Source organism: Pan troglodytes, chromosome 12 (genome assembly GCF_028858775.2).
Source record: "Pan troglodytes isolate AG18354 chromosome 12, NHGRI_mPanTro3-v2.0_pri, whole genome shotgun sequence".
NCBI lineage: Eukaryota > Metazoa > Chordata > Mammalia > Primates > Hominidae > Pan > Pan troglodytes.
This window is the reverse complement of record NC_072410.2, coordinates 104457146-104473889: the sequence shown is the minus strand read 5'-3', so window position 1 is coordinate 104473889 and position 16744 is coordinate 104457146. Positions and strand designations below refer to the sequence as shown.

Genomic DNA, 16744 nt, shown 5'->3' with positions numbered 1-16744 from the left:
TTGTTAAAAGTGGTTTTGGACACTGAGTTTCAGTCCTTTTGGGCTACTGTTGCAGAAGTTTAGATGTGCATTCCAGAAGGTCAAGGATCTTTTAAGTGTCAGTACATACTTCCCTCCCCCAAACCAATCGCTCCCTTGAGAATATTCTATTTTACAAAGCATTTTTTTAAAGCAAACCTACACTTCTGGACCAATTCATCTGCAATTTGCTATACTTCATAGGGCTCAAAGCCCCCACATGCCTAAACTACTAGGAAAGATTTCTGGACACGTCAATAAAAGTATCCTAATGAACAACAGCTGTAAAGAACATGTCTTTAAATAAATTGATTCCAAATTTTCCTGAATGTTTCTGTGATTTTGCTTCTTAAATGGGCATCACTGACTTTAAACTTGGCTATCTAAAAAAGCTGAAGGAAAATAATTATCCATTGTTGCAAAAAAAAATATTCATTGTCTTGCATTTCTTCACCATTCTTTGAGGAAACCAATGTACATTCACACCAGTTACTTCACCTCTGCTTGTAATGGCTCTTTGGAGCAAACTTAATATATCTTTCCTATTTTGCATTTGTGGAATTGCATGGGGTACAGAAAGTTACAGATTCATCCAGATTTGGGATTGGGATTAGAACTCAGGCCTCCTAATTTTGAGGATTACATTTAGAGTGTGGGCTCTCTTCTCTTTGAAAACAAAACCAAAAGTCTCTTTCACCAGCAGAGAACATTTATAAAGAGAATGTCTGTGTTATACCATGTTTAGTCTCCATCAACTTTGTGTTTAAGATATATTAATAGTATTTGGTTCAAAGTTTGTGTTCAATTACAAAATGAAATGAGATCTGAATTTTTTTCTCTAAGAAGTACAAAGTCACCAATTTATTTTAATATGTCAAAATTTTATATAAATCAAATTGAAACTTTCAGTGATATGTAAAGTTTATAAGGAATAAACTTGTTTTACTAGTCATCAGAAAATAAGGAAGTAGCACTTGGAAGAGGATTGTGAGAGATGCTCCCATATTGGGTTTTAATAACCTCACAGATGGTCATTTTTTTTTTTTTTTACTTACACAGGAGGCTAGAAATCAAAATTTGGCTCTACAGGCCCATGATATTCCCTCTCTGATCTACTTCTCTGGACATCTGGGTTTCCTGTGGATTGCGTTCAATCAGCAATGTTGAGGTAATAAATATTTCACCTTCCAGTTCCCCTTTTTTATTCTTAGTATATAAAAGGAGAGAGAGCATGGTAGATTCCTGTCTCCAAAATCTTCCTCCTGTCACCTCGCACATATTGTCCTTGCTGTTAGAAGCAGCAGCTTGTGACATTGTTTTGCTAGTACAAATTCATGGTAGTGGGAGGTAGGATGGAGGGAGGGAAGGGTTGAATTAGGACCCAGAAATTGTTGAACAGAACAAAATGAAAAGCTGTTCTCAATTTGAAGAGTGAGTTGACGTCTGCTACTCTGGTATGCAGTAAAACATGTTTCCCATCTAAGACATCATAAAAGCTGCAAGCATTTCACACTGCACATTAAGAACAGCATCTTTAAGGGAACATCTTTTCATATAGAGCACGTACAGAGTTCTCTATCTGATGATCCTTTTGAACATTTTATCATTACAGTAGAAGAAATACACCACAATCATGGCAAGTCCCAAATGAACTGACAAAGCACCTTTATAGAAATGACTGTTAGGGGTATATTGATATTTCATTTTTCAACTGTTTCCATAAATATAGCATTTCTGTACAAACTGTAGGCAGAACTGGGCTGCATCATTGGGAAAGCATTAATAGAGTAGTTGGCTTCCATGATATGCAGAGGACCTAAAGAAACCTCTTTAAAGTGGATGAAGAGGTTGAGGTGATAGTGGGAGGGAAGTGGGAGCGGAAAGCTTGTTCTTAATGTCCGTAAATTAAGACAAATGCTTGTTCATGAGCATGAAGTGGAATGGTAAAGGGGTTGGGGAAAACATACCGTCATAGAGCTGCCAGCTCCCTGAAGGGGCCATTTACATTGCATCCTATGTAAATGGCACCCCCTAGAGGTGTACAAATGTAGTGTCCCTGTTGAGAAGAATGCAAACAATTTTAAACATCCATTGAGTGGAATAAGAAAGATGAATGTCGAGGAAGACATCTTTTTCCTGCTTTTGCCACTATTTGTTTTTAAAGTTCCTACTTAGTTTCTTTCTCTGACAATTCTTTCTTTACCTGTTCCTTAAGTATTCGTGTTCTCTTGAGTCCCTTACCAGACTCACTTTTCTTTGGTCCTTCATACTCGTTCTGTGCAATCTCATCCACCTGTAGAGTTTTAACTGCTAACTATATATTGATGACTTCAAACCTTTATTTCAGGCTTGCCACTCCAAAGAAGTTCAGCTCTACAATTATCAAGACTATTTAGGTCTATTTGGATATTCCTTGGGTCCTATCCTCAGTATTTCCTAAATTAAACTAATGGTCAATCCCATTAGCCCTGCTTTTTACGTGTACTTCATCATCACTTTAGTTTAGTCTGGAGACCCAGACTACAAACTTGGGGGTTTTCCTAAGCTGTTTTCTGCCCTGTACTCTGACTATCTGATCGGTTATTAGGCCTAGGAAATTCTTCATGTTTATGCTTTCTTCTCCACCCTCCCGCACACTGCCTTAGTTAAGGCCTGCATTGTGTTTTGCCTAGCTTGTATAACTGCCTGGAATTCTCCAATCCTCTTATGACTTATACATAGCAGCATCTATGCTTAATGGCTGGCACATCACTGGAATTCAATTATTGTTATGAACCAGTGACTAAATTAATGCTGTATGCATTGACTCTTGTGCCCTTGATGATTTCATAACCCAGAATATTCACCAATAATTAGATAATATTCATTCAACATTTGTTTTTTGAGCACCTGAGTAAATACAATCCCTCTCGGCACCCCCATGTTATATGCTTCCTTGTAGAAGATGTAGAACATTTCGTACAGTGACCAGTCCTGCACACATTTAAATATACAATCCACGTTAAGAATTCAAAATGGAAAAAAATAGAATAATGACTAATATAAGCAATAATTTGAATGACAAATTAAATTTTGGGTAAAATAAAACCAAGGCAGTCCAGAGACAAAAGTTTCTTGTAGTTTAATGTATTCAAGGAAGGTTCTGTGGAGGAGGCAGGATGTAAAGGAAAGATGGGCCTTGGTGAAGATCGGTAGAAACTCTTTTCTACCACTCTTGTTTTGAGGAGATTGGCTTCAGCCAGAGTATGAAGACAGAGGGTTTATTGCTGGCACCATTACTAAAACGGGGCAGTGGAAATATGTATGTTGCGTGTTGGAATAGAAAGATTAAGGAAAGAAGAGGCAAGAAGGCAGATCTATAGTTGAGACAGGTTTATTGACAGTAAATCTGAGAAGGGCTTCTGGCTGGCAGGGTCAGGAGCAAACTTTTCTTACAGCCTGAGGCTTTTTTAAAGGGCCAGGTGGAGAAGTGTGCTTTGAAGCAAGATTCTGTTAGGGAGGGGTTGGGAAAGTGCTGGCTGTTCTGTTACAGTTAGGGCCCTTATGTTCTGTTGAAGCTATGGTCAGCGTTGACATTTGCAGTTTGGCCAAGTGTCAACAGACAGTTCTGAGAAATGGAAACTTGATACTTTAAGATGGTGCAGTCTCGTTAAGATGGTGATATTCTTGTTCTATCATTGAGAATATTATAAAAATAATGATGATGCTGTTGTGTTTGGGAAGTGCACTATGGTAAAGCTAAAGGGCTCTGGTATTGGATTAATTTGGCTTCTAATCCAAGCCCAGTACTTATTAACTGTGTGACTGAAAAACCTCCCTAAACTCTCTGAATTTTCATTTTCTTATCTGTTTTTACAATTGATCATAAATGGCATTTAAAACTGCCTATTAGTTTGCACTCTTCAAGTTAATGAAGTGATTTTATGCACAAGGATGCATATGTAAAGGGTGTTCATTAAAACTTCACTAATTAAAGTTGTGCCAACAATAATGTTTTCAACACGCTAACAGATTTGGTTATTTAAAGAAAACCTGAGTATGCTATAAAGCTAAGAATCTGTTTTAAAATTAAATAATTTGATCAGAATTTTGGTGTTTTTTTAAATTTAAATGTTTTGTTGTTTCTCTAAATTACCTATTAAGGAAAAACTCTCTGCATATTAAAGTATACTTCCACCTACACTATACTTTACATGGAAATATGTAACTTATTTTTCTCACAATTGCTTGGTCAAAGGAAATTTTGCATCTCTTTTCTTTGGAATTCATTTTTTAATTGAGATTTTTTAGCTTTAGAGAATGTAAGAGTGGTATGGTATAAAGAGAATGGGCCTTAGATCTAACAAAATTGCATTGAAATCCCTGCTCAATACTTTTAAGTTCTGCGACCATGGGATGTATTATTTTTTTCTCATCTCAGTCTTTCATTTATAAGGTAGCAATAATACTATCATTTGCATAAGACAGTTATGAGAAATGATTGAGGCTGCACATGGGATGGTGCCTGCTGCAGACGCTCCTTTAAGTGCTCATCCTCTCCTCTTCTAAACACTTGTGGACTCTGTGGACACCCAGATGCAGAGAAGAACCTCAGTGGGGCTCATCCCAAAACAGTCTGGATGTTCACTTAACATTCACACACCCCTTCTGGAGAACCCAGTGACAGCCTGTGCGAATGATGTGATGTTGGTGGAAAAGAGAGTAGATCCCTTTAATATTCTATGTTTGTAGGTTTGTTTATTTTCTTAAATACAAGGCAAATCACAAACTTTACTGGATGACAAGCGATTTTTATTCAACAACTATACAAAAAAAATTATACAGTTTTCTCTTTAGGATTGTCTTTGGCTCCCTAAAAAATAAAATAAAGTACACCAATGCAGGTCATTTCCAACATAAAAGTGCAAATAGATAAGAGTGTTCTGTTTAACATAACAATACCAGCATTTGAACATTTTGAAAACCGTATTTTATAAAAAAAAAATTAATTCAAACAGATCATTTCCTATGTTAAACCCATGAAAAGATAAATTTGTAAGGAGATCTACTACCTGACCAGGGCCTGTGCACCAACAGAGAGGATATAATGCCTTATGGATGAAGCTTATTTATCCTTGATGAATTTTTAATTCCAGAAGGAAGGGTAAACAAAAGAAGAAATTCTAAAGGCTAATCCAGAAGGACAGCAAAGTATAGGCTAATTGTTTCCTTGTTGTCTCAAGACTTTAGAGTCTTCATTTATTTGATTTGCCTTGTTAGGTAATTTTTGGCATATTTTCAGGAGAAATATACATGAAATATATATATGAGAAAACTACCTTCCATGTGTTCTGTGGCGCCAGAATATATTGGTCAGAATTTGAATTCTTTCTTTCACTTTCTTTTATGCTATTAGTACTTATATGGAAAAACAAGCAAGCAAACATAAAACAACAGCAACAGGCCGAAGTAGGAATTCAGGTTACAAGACAAAGACTTCAATTTACGGTCAGTAAGTACAAAAATCCCTATATTCCATCAGTTATTACTGGCTTAAGATTTATTTTAAAGTTTAACTTACATAACAACTCTGCAACAAGCATTGCTATTTATTGAGTGCAATATTAGTCACGAAATGATTACTTTGAGTATGGTGTCCTGGAGCTGGTGCTCACTAGCTCATGAGGACTAATTATGCACATCTTTTTGCAACTCCACATTCAGTAATGTCACACTGGTAACTTGAAATTGGCCATGGTGGGAGTATTTACACCATGGAAATTGGCAAACACTACAAATCAGGAATCATTTTTCAGAGTGCTGATTCTTAAACATTTTCCAGAAAGTCATTGATTATTGCTCTAAGAAAGAAGCCCAAAACCTAAGTAGCTTAATACAGTAGAGTTCTATGTACTCACTCAAATGATTTTCAATGTGGGGATTTGGCAGGCAGCCTTCATGCAGTGCTTCAGAACCCAGCATCTTTCCATCTGTGTGTCTACCAATCCCAGGGCCTTGGCGTCCTCTGCTGGATGTCTACATCCAGCTAGCAGATGGAGGAAGAGAATGGAAAATAACACAAGAGGTTTTCACAAGTCAGTGCTGGATGTGCTATATGTTACTTCTGTCCATTTTGAATTTTCAGTCCTTGGCCACACATAAAGGAAGTTTGGAATGGTAGTTTAGATTTATATTCCAGAGGAGAAAAATAGTTTGTAAAATAACTAGCTGGCCTGTATCATGAGTACTTTACAGTGGTCTAGGCACAGTTGCAAATATCTGTGAATGTAAATAGTTTATAAATCTTTGTCCACAAAACCCTTTAAGGTAGTTACTATTATTATTCATATATTATAAACAAATGAGCCTCAGAGTGATTAAGTAACCCTTTTGGCTAGATACCTGCTAAGTGGCAGAGATAGGACACATCTCTATGAGTTGATACACTGAACCTAGAGCTTCAATAGTAACAAGATTTACTGGAACCAGCCATTTTGAAAGCTGATCATATTGACCTTACAGGATAATTCCTGCCAAAGGCAGATCTGAGGATTATGCTTAACCTTCCTGCCAATAATAAACTGCCAAACTAGAAACCTCAACTTATTTGTTGTATAGGGTAAGAAAGAAAGAAGGAGACAGATATGGCCAAAGGTTTGAACTGTCCCATTGTTACTGGAAAGGCAGTGGGCTTCTCAGAACATCTTTTATTTACTATAGGTTTTAATCTCACTGTTCCTGGATCCAAGATAAGATTATAAGCTTGGCTCTTACCAGGCATGAGACCCACAGCCTAACAAGAGCCTGAGAGCTGGTTTAAAGATGGAGAGCATGTATTGGAGATGAGAGGAGAGAATAGGGATATATTAGAATACAAACTTCATTGACATGACAATTTCTTATGATGTCTATTTCTGAAATGCTTATCCTAGTAGAGTTAACGCAGGTTTCTCGTAACATCCATCCACTGAGTCCTTTATGTGCTTCAGACCTCTAGAATTAGAGCTACACTCTGTAGAAACTGATTGTGTAAAAAAGGAAAAAATGGTTAGCAGTAATGCATGAGAAAAGGATCATGAGCTTCAGAGGTCTGTAGATCTGGGCCTGAAAACTACTGCAACTTATATCACCACCACCACTAATACTATACTTCCTTATGTTTACTGAGCTCATATAATGTGCAATGCATAGTTTTGAGAACTTTGGACCATTATCTAATTTAATCCTTGCAACAACTGTATGAGGTCAATATTACCCTTATCTCTACTATACAAACAAGGAAACTGAGGCGTCAAAGGCTTAATTAACTTTCCAAAATTTACATAGTTTATAAGTGGATAATTAAATTCACATAAAACATTAAGCATATAGTTAATAGCTGATTAATCTGAACCATGTTAATGAACCTCTATTAAATGGAGTTGAAATACCTACATTCTTTAAAGATAAAACAAGACAGAGAAGTACCTTTGAGAGTGCCTGACACATAATAGGCGCATGATACATGTACACTGTTTCTCACTTGATTGAAATAAATCCAGACAGAATAGAGTTTTTTTGTTTTGTTTTGTTTTTACAGTGGCAGACATTGAACACATTATTCCTGATAGAGGTTCGAGCATTTTTGTAAAAGGAGGAAAGGAGAAGCCTAGGAACATAAGAATAACTCAGTGGCACATGGGGAAGAGGGCAGTCACAGAGCATCAACTACTGAGGCTTCAGCCAGGATACAGAAAGGGTCTCACACCCATGGTGACAGTGACCTGGCTCTCAGCATAACATTAGAAGGTGCTTCGTCTCTGAGGTTCTTTGTCAGTTATCAATTTATTACCTGTCAGCTTCAGATTTACCCTTTGTTATCTGCTTTGCAAAAATATAAATAGGCCTTTTAAATAATTATTCCCCCTGCTGTCTGGCATGATGTTAAGTTTTTGTCAGTAGGAGACATGGAAAAGTCCTTCTAGGAGGAAGCAATAGTCTTTTCTAGTTCTAGTGTGCTCTCTCAGCAGACTCCTGCAGCATGCCTAGGTCATGCAGGACACACATTTTCCTTAGTGCCTGGCTTCTGCAGTGCATGTATTCTCCAGCAACAGGCTCCTGAGTATGCACAGTTTCCCCAGCACCAGGCTCCTGCAGTGCACAGCGTCCCCAGCACCAGGCTCCTTGAGTATGACAACTTCCCCAGCACTTGCACAGCTATCCTCAGTACTCAGCAGCAAGTGATTTTGTAGCACAGTGTCTCAGGCAAACCACCTTTGCCCAGCACCCTAGAGGATAGATGAGTATGCGTGGCAGAACTTCTCTGCCATCCATAACCATGCCCTCCACCAAGGTCTGGATCTCAGCCCTGGGGCAATGAGTGAGAAGCTCTTGGTAGGGTTCTCTCTTTCAGCCCTGAGGATAGTGGTTGCTCCTTAGCTCTTCTACACCTGTGTTCTGTAGCGCACTCTTTACCTCTTATTAGCCAATCCCTTACTACTTTAACGCTCTGTTATAGCTAGTAATTTTTATATTAAACTTTCTCTGTTCAAATTTCCACATAGTTCCTGTCTTGTGATTGGACCCTGACTGATGCAGGTGCTCACTGTTGTCCTTACCCAGGTGGTGGCTAAAGGGGCTCAGGACTGATTCCTAGGCCAGTAGCAAAGACTTTAGGCTCAAAGCAAAGCCACAAAGCAAGTTAATCCATGATATCACTGGAAGCTTCTATAACTTCCTGAGTTCAAACACTGACATTTTATCTTCCCCAGGAGAAGGGGTGAATTTAGTTCTATTTCTCAGGGTGATTGGAATGTTCTTTGTCTAATGTATGTTTCAATACTAACTTAGATTCATCTATTTCTTTATTAGAAGGAAGGTCCTGAGAAAGCTAGCTTTGTAGATGAGGAAACTTTCTAAACAAAATTTCTGTGGTCGAATGGTATTAAAGTGTCCTCTATGGGCTCTATAATTCCAGCTGGCCATGTCTTTTGGCCAGTGAGAAAATCTGGCTTTGTATTTCAGTAAAATGTTGAAATTAAGTTGCTTTTAACTAAGCTTGAAGTTGGAAAATATGATCATACTGAGTAAGTAAATCACTCTAAATAATGGTCTGAATACCTTCTAGTTTTTCATTTCTATGGCACTGAGATAATCCATATAGGATTTCTTGGCTTTTGCAGTAGTGAATATGCCAATGTACTCTGATTAAATCACTGGAAAATGTAGAGAAAATTTCTCCTTTTGGAAATAATTGTATTAGGTCAGATTCTCATCATAAGAAATTTCTTGGTAAGAAATTTAGAAAAGCAAAACAGAAAAATCAAAAAGTTTTTTTGCTCTGTCTTTAAACTCTAAGTACATCATTCTATGTAATCTTAAGGAATGGTTGCGTAGAAAATGTGAGAAAATATTTTTCAGATAGAAACTTGATAGGGCTAAATAGAATAAGAACTTAGTGTATTGTTTATAAACATGCACATTAATGTAAAATATTGTCATTGTTGGAGGAATATTTATGGTAACTCAATTAGAGAAATTACCATTTGCTTATAATCTTTCTCTTTAAATTGAAATATTGGAGTGTAATTTAAACTTTGGAAACTTTAAATTCTAGCTGTTCTGTCATTACATACAGAACAGCTTTCCCCCAAAATATTTTCAATTGGAACATTTTTAAATTTCATCATATAGTAATATCTAGGCTTTTCCCTATGCCCATTTCATTCTCTCAGTGAAAGATTGTCTGCTTTAGGAATAAAAATAGCTCTTTCAGGTCTCATTACTACTAATAACAATTTTTTAAAATAATGTTAAACACAATGCTACATCTCAATGTACTGTTACTTAGTGCAAGGGCAACGCCTTGCAAACCTCAGAAGAGCCTAGAAAATAGCAGAATCTAAAATTTTAAGTTATTAAGAAAATACTAGATTATAATGAATGAGATTATTCTAATGAAGGGACAAAATATAAAAGCAATTTTAGAAAGATTTATATTTGAAATAATGATTTTTTAAAAGTTTGAACCCTATAACACAACTCATTCCCTAATGGCTTTCTGATACCTGAGATTTTTCCAATTAGCTTAAAACATGACATTTTTAACTATCAGTATAAGTCAATATAGTTACTGTTTGTTACGTATTTGCTTTAAAATAAGTTCTTTATACATATTATCTCACTAAATATAATTTCTAGTTTCTTGGTTTGGAAGTTGAAGCAGAGAGGTTAAAAAATTTCCCCAAAACACATAGTCGGTAAGTGGTAGAAATGGAATTTGACATAGAAATATATGAAAATATGCACATTTTCACTATCCTACATTGCTTTTTCCTGATTCTAGGGTTAATATGAGTCATCATGGAACATAGTGAGTAATTTGGTACTATAAAGGAATTTGCTTGTTTTTTTTTTAAAAAAAAGGTATTTACATTTCAAAGCAACCAAATTAGAATAGAAAGAATTTTTAAGCTTCTTTTTTAAAGGAGAATTTTCAGTTCATTATTTAAGAAACTTAATGCATGTTTTCATTTTAAGTCAAAAAATATTCCGATTTAAAAATGTATCGCCTTGTCTAATGTAGCTATGAGCCCTTCTCAAAACAGTCAGTCTGGAAGCCTGAAGAAATCGTAATGCAACTTCCAAAAGTCTCTAACCCTACTAGGGAGTAGCTTTGGCAGTAGGAGAATTTGGCTCTGCAGATTTCAGCCAAGACCCAGCCCAAGAAGTCAATTAGCTAGGAAAGATTAAACATCTGAAAATGTAAATTATTAGTTCAGTTGCAACTCTATGTGTTACATGTGTAGAAATGCAAAAACACATTTGTTCAAAGGATTTATCATTAACTGCCACATTGGACAGTGCGAATACTTAGATATGCTTGCATAAACACATGAGTCACCTTTCATAAAATACAATTTTCCATGTAAGCAAACTATTGATGAATGTGGAGTCTAAGACATTTTCTCTTTGGCTGTTGTAAAATTTTCTATGAACGATAAGAAAGAACATCTTTGAATGCAGTAAGTTCAAGAGGATAGCTTGTCACTGAGGGGAAGGGAAGCCAAGGGATCCCAACATCTCTCACTCCCATGTTCTAATGCAAGCATGCTTGCCAGGAAGCTTTCACTGTCTGAGATGAGTCATGGGTCTTGTGAGTTTCCTCCAGTTTAGGAAAAGAGAGACACACAGCTTCCTCCTGATGTCTTCTGAAGTTGACACTGTTTAAATGTGGCTTATCATAGAATTTTGAGGTCTTTCTTTCTTTCTTTCTTTCTTTCTTTTTTTTCTAAGTTAGAACAGAGAAAGAAATGCAAAGGGGCATTGAGGGTATGTCCACTCTGTGGATCCTATTCCAGGTGACTCATGTTTCTGTATCTCTTTCAAAATAAGTGCTTAGCCATATTAGTGGAATTAAGAAAGATGAGAAAATTCTGTTGTTTTTCAAACTCTTTTTTTATTTTGAGGTCTAGTTCTGGAAATAATGACTGTCCAGCAAATACCACCCAAACACTGATATCAATTGCAGCTTTAACAAAAAGCAACTTCCAGTCCCACCCTAACTGCAGCCCCCTGAAAGTAATTATTTAATAGCTCTTCTTCTCCCCTCAAAATTTCCCTGCACTCTCTTTGTTGCCTCTCTAGTTAGGATATATTTGTGTTTGATCATACTAGGTGGTAATCATTTTTCAATTTGTCTGTCCCTCTCCTCTGAGCTATGAGACTCCTAAAGATGTAGGCTATTTTATAAATATTTTTAAAAGGCTAATCCTTAGTACTACTGGAACTGCCATAGAGACAGTACTTCACATTGGAGCAACATTAAAAATTTGAATTTATTAACAGGACATTGATTAATAAAGATAGGATAATTTATTATATTAGTTTGATTCTAGACTTCTAGTGTTAAATTCTAAATTTTGTTAGCATAGAAAATTTCTTATAAACATTATCTTTGGGTTAAGTGCTATTTACCTTTTAGAATACTATCATTTTTCTATTCTAATAAAATATGACTTGTTATAAATGCTATGGCAACATACAATAAGATTTTTTAAATAGAGAAAACACACATAATTCAACATCTTAATAGCATTTCTACCACTATTCTTATGGGGTATTTTCCTGCAATTTTTGTAAAACTATTTATATTGAATTGCTACAGACACAAACAATTGTAACCATAGTTAAACTAATGGTGAGAAAATTGCTTAGCAGTAGTTTATAACATTGCAAAAAACATTCTGTACCACATGGAAAGCAACAGTGAAATGTCCAACTTAACTTGTGTGTGTGCACACATGATACATATTATTTAGATCTTAGATTATTTTAACTATTAAATTTTTTAATTATAAAAGAAATTCATTATTAAAAATGTGAAATGTGAAAAACTAGTTTAATAGAAACAAAAACAAAACCCAAATAGAAATGAATAAGCATATAGACATAGAAAAAATTACTATTATTATTGAATATATTTTCTTCCATACTTTGTTTTACATGTTAAGTTAAAATTAGTGTTATAGGGTATGTAAAACTCCATCCTGGGCCAGGCGCAGTGGCTCACATCTGTAATCCCAGCACTTTGGGAGGCCCAGGCGGGTGGATCACGAGGTCAGGAGTTTGAGACCAGCCTGGCCCAACATGGTGAAACCCCGTCTCTACTAAAGATACAAAAAATTAGTTGGGTGTGGTGACATGCACCTGTAATCCCAGCAACTCGGGATGCTGAAGCAGGAGAATCTGGCAGGCGGAGGTTGCAGTTAGCCAGGATCACGCCATTGCACTCCAGCCTGGGTGACAGGGCGACACTCTGTCTGAAAAAAAAAAAAATACGAAAACCTCCATGCTGGATATTTTGTCAGTTAGCATTAAATACTGAATGTTTTACCATGTCCTTAAAGGGTCTTAGAAAAAGCTATAATTTCATACTGTGTTATTATTTAGAGATAGCATTGGTAGTTTAACCACCTTCTTAGTTTAAACTTTTTGGTCATATCTGCCATTTATTATATGTAAATAGCTTTAAAATGTATATTTCATTTGACATAGTATTTATATGAATTTATGACTATTTCCATTAATTAGATGCTCAGGAACACTGTTAATGTTCTTACTACACATCATAAATTGGACTTCAGGGAAGTGGATAAAAGTCTTTATTTCCACCAGCAGAGACAGCACCTCTACCAACATTAAATATTATAATATATGAGTTATTAAAACATTTTTTAAGCTTAAAGGTAGGAAAATATACAATACTTTCTTGTAATTAGAAGAAAACCTTCATAACTATGGTTATAGACTTTTGGTTCCCATGTTGTTTATTTGTATTTTTTCTATTTTTTCTTAAAAATTAGTTTAGTTAAAATGCAAAATATAGCATCAAACAAAATTTATGCACACTAGAAAATGTATACATAAAAAGAAAATATCTCCCTTTTATCATTTCCTCGTCACTATTTCTTCATCCCCATAGTAATCACTGTTAACAGTTTCTTAAATATCCTTCAGAAAAAAAAGAACATATCTGCATATATATGGAGATCCCTTTTCAAAATTTATACAAGTATGTTCTTATGATACAAACTTCTCTGTACTTCGCTCAGTTCATGTAATATCTTGGGCATCTTATATCATTATGTAAGTCTTCCCCACTGTTTTTGATAACCACTAGGAATGTTATAGCTTTCGAAAATGTATTAGCTTTATAGACAAAGTAGTATTTCATTGCTTAAAATTTATATTACTTATAATACTTGTATCACTTTTTTTAGTATTTTTTTAGATATTTATTTCTCCTTTGTATTTTATTACTTCATGATGTTTATTCATTATACCTGGTGTAAATGACTTTAAAAGCCATTTTAGACAAATTATTATATTTCAGAGATTCTGGAAGGATGCCTTGCCTCTATTCTAATCCCAAATCCAGCCCAATCTTTTCTTCTTTACTAAATCGATCTTCAATTGGTAACCAGGAAGATAAACAGCTCTAGCAATGTTTCTGTGCGGCCCACAGGTTAAAGCACTCCGATAACATCTATGAGCACTTCTTTTGGAGTTAAAACTCAATGTACACATCCACCTGTATCCTAGTGAATGAAAATAAACAAATACACAGATGCCTTATATTCAACATGGAACAAGACAAACCAAAGCTACCAATGAAACTATTAAAATTTTCAAATACAAAAATGAAATAACTATGTATAAAATATTAACAAGTGATGGAGTCATAAAAAATGGTAGCTATCAAAAAACTGATAAAATATTAGATATATCTGGAAATGAACTAATTAGAATTTGAAAATATACTTAGGAATATACATTACATGATATATATGGCTATATATGTAATATAATAAATATATGCAATGAATATCTACCTCTACCTATTTATCTATGATTAAAGTTAAAAACTTGGTGAGTTAATCAAAGTAAAGATGAGAAATAAAGAAATAATTAGTGAAATGAAGACAATCTGATAATATTAATCCGATGTAGTTAGATTAGGAATTGAAAAATATAAACAGATATTTTAAAAAATCTAAAATATACCCACTGTGAGTCCCAGAAAGACAGACTAGAGATATCAAAAATAGCCAATATTTGAATGTTTAAAAGCCAAGAATTATCCATAAGTGATTAAGTATATGAGTCCATAGATGTAGGAAATATATGGCAAGCAACATAAATTTTAAAATTTACATAAGACACATTTTGGTAAAACTTCAAAACCTAAAAGACAAGGAGAAGATCTTGAAACCAGTGACAAAGATAAAAAAAATCAATTACAACTCTCAGCAATGAAAACATCATACTCAATGCTGAAAGATTGAAAGCTTTACTCTAAGATCAGAAACAAGGCACATAGGCCCACTTTTGCTACCTCTGTTCAACATAGCACTGGAAGTCCTAGCCAGAGCAATTAGGCCATAAAAAGAAATAAAATATATCTAGCTTGGCAAGAAGGCAATAAAATTATTTTCCTTTACAGATAATATAAACTTGTATGTGAAAAATCCTAGAGATCACACACACACCATATACATACACATGCATACACAATAATGTTAAGACTAACAAGTGAATTCGGCAATGTGCAGTATACAAAGCTAACAGACAAAAGTTAATTTCTTTCTATACAATAATACTGAAAAATCCAAAAAGAAAATGAAGAAAGCAATTCCATTTACAAAAGCATCAAAAAGTATAAAATACTTAGTAATTAAATTAACCAAGGAAGTGAGTAACTTTTACAATGAAGACGACAAAACATTTTGGAAAGAAATTAGAGTAAACATAAGTAAATGGAAAGAAAGCCGATGGTCATGGATTGAAAGACATAATTAGTATTGGCAAGATGTCAATACTACCCAAAGTAATCTACAGGTTTAGTGCAATTTCTATCAAAATTCCAATGATTTTTTTTTTCGGAAATAGAATAACCCATTTTAAATGGGATGAAACAGTATCTCACTATAGTTTTGATTTGCAGTTCTCTGACGACTACTGATGTTAAGCATTTTTTCATGTACCTTATGGTCTTTGTATGTCTTCTTTTAAGAAATATTTGTTCAGATTGTTTGCCCATTTTTAAATTAGATTATTTTTTCCTATCAAGTTGTTTAGCTTCCTTATATATCCTGGTTAATAATCCCTTGTCAGAAGGGTAGTTTGCAAATCTTTTCTCCCATTCTGTGGGTTGTCTCTTCATTTTGTTGATTATTCCCTTTGCTGTGCAGAAGCTTTTTAGCTTGATGTGATCCCATTTGTCCATATGTGCTTTGGTTGCTGTGAAGTCTTAGTAAAAGAAATTGTTGCCCATACAAATGTCCTAGAGAGTTTTGCCAATGTTTTCTCCTAGTGGTTTTATGTCTAGTTTTATAGTTTCTGGTTTTAAATTTAAGTCTTTAGTCCATTTTGATTTTATTTGTTTGTATACAGTGAGAGATGGGGTCTAGTTTTATTCTGCGTATGAGTATCCAGTTTCTCCAGCAGCATTTATTAAAGAGATTACCTTTTCCCCAATGTATGTTATCGGTGCCTTTGTCAAAAATGAGATGACTGTAAAAGCATGAGTTTATTTCTGGATTATCTATTCTGTTCCCTTGGTGTGTGTGTGTGTGTGTGTGTGTGTGTGTGTGTGTTTGCCAGTACATGCTGTGTTGGTTACTCTAGCTTTGTAGTATAATTTGAAGTCTGGTAATATAATACCTACAGCTTTGTTCAGTTTTCTCAGGATTGTTTGTTCAGCCATTATAAAGAATAGTTTAGGGGTTCCTCAAAAGCTAAAAATATAACTACCATATGATCCAGCCATCCCAGTGCTGGGCATGTATTCAAAAGAAAGGAAATCTATATTGAAGAGACATTTGCACTCCCATGTTTATTGCAGCACTATTCACAATAGCCAAAATGTGGAATCAATCTTAAGAGTCCATCATAAAGAAAATGTGGTACATATACACAGGAATATTATTCAACCTGAAAAAGAATGAAATCCTGTCATTTTCAACAACATATATGGAACCGAAGGACATTACGTTAAGTGAAATAAGCCAGGCACAGGAAGACAAATATTGCATGTTCTCACCCATATGTGATAGCTAAATAAAGAACACATGGAAATAGAGAGTGAAATAATGTTTACCAACAGTTGGGAAGAGTAGTGGGGGGTGGGATATAGAATGGATGGTTAATTGGTACAAAAACACAGTTAGATAGAAGGAATAAGATTTAGTGCTTGGTAGCACAATAG

General features: G+C 34.9%; 1 long non-coding RNA gene across 2 annotated transcripts in view; it reads left to right on the top strand.

Annotated features, from left to right (window-relative positions):
• The window catches only part of LOC104004893 (uncharacterized), a 172265-nt gene that overhangs the window by 56374 nt on the left and 99147 nt on the right, over window positions 1–16744 (top strand). Inside the window, exons 10-11 of one of the 2 annotated variants that reach the window (XR_677964.4) lie at window positions 1078–1186; window positions 5414–7284. This is a non-coding gene — a long non-coding RNA (uncharacterized LOC104004893). Of the gene's footprint in view, window positions 1–1077; window positions 1187–5413; window positions 7285–16744 lie in introns of those variants that run through there. The other variant, XR_010149624.1, reaches the window with a different exon arrangement.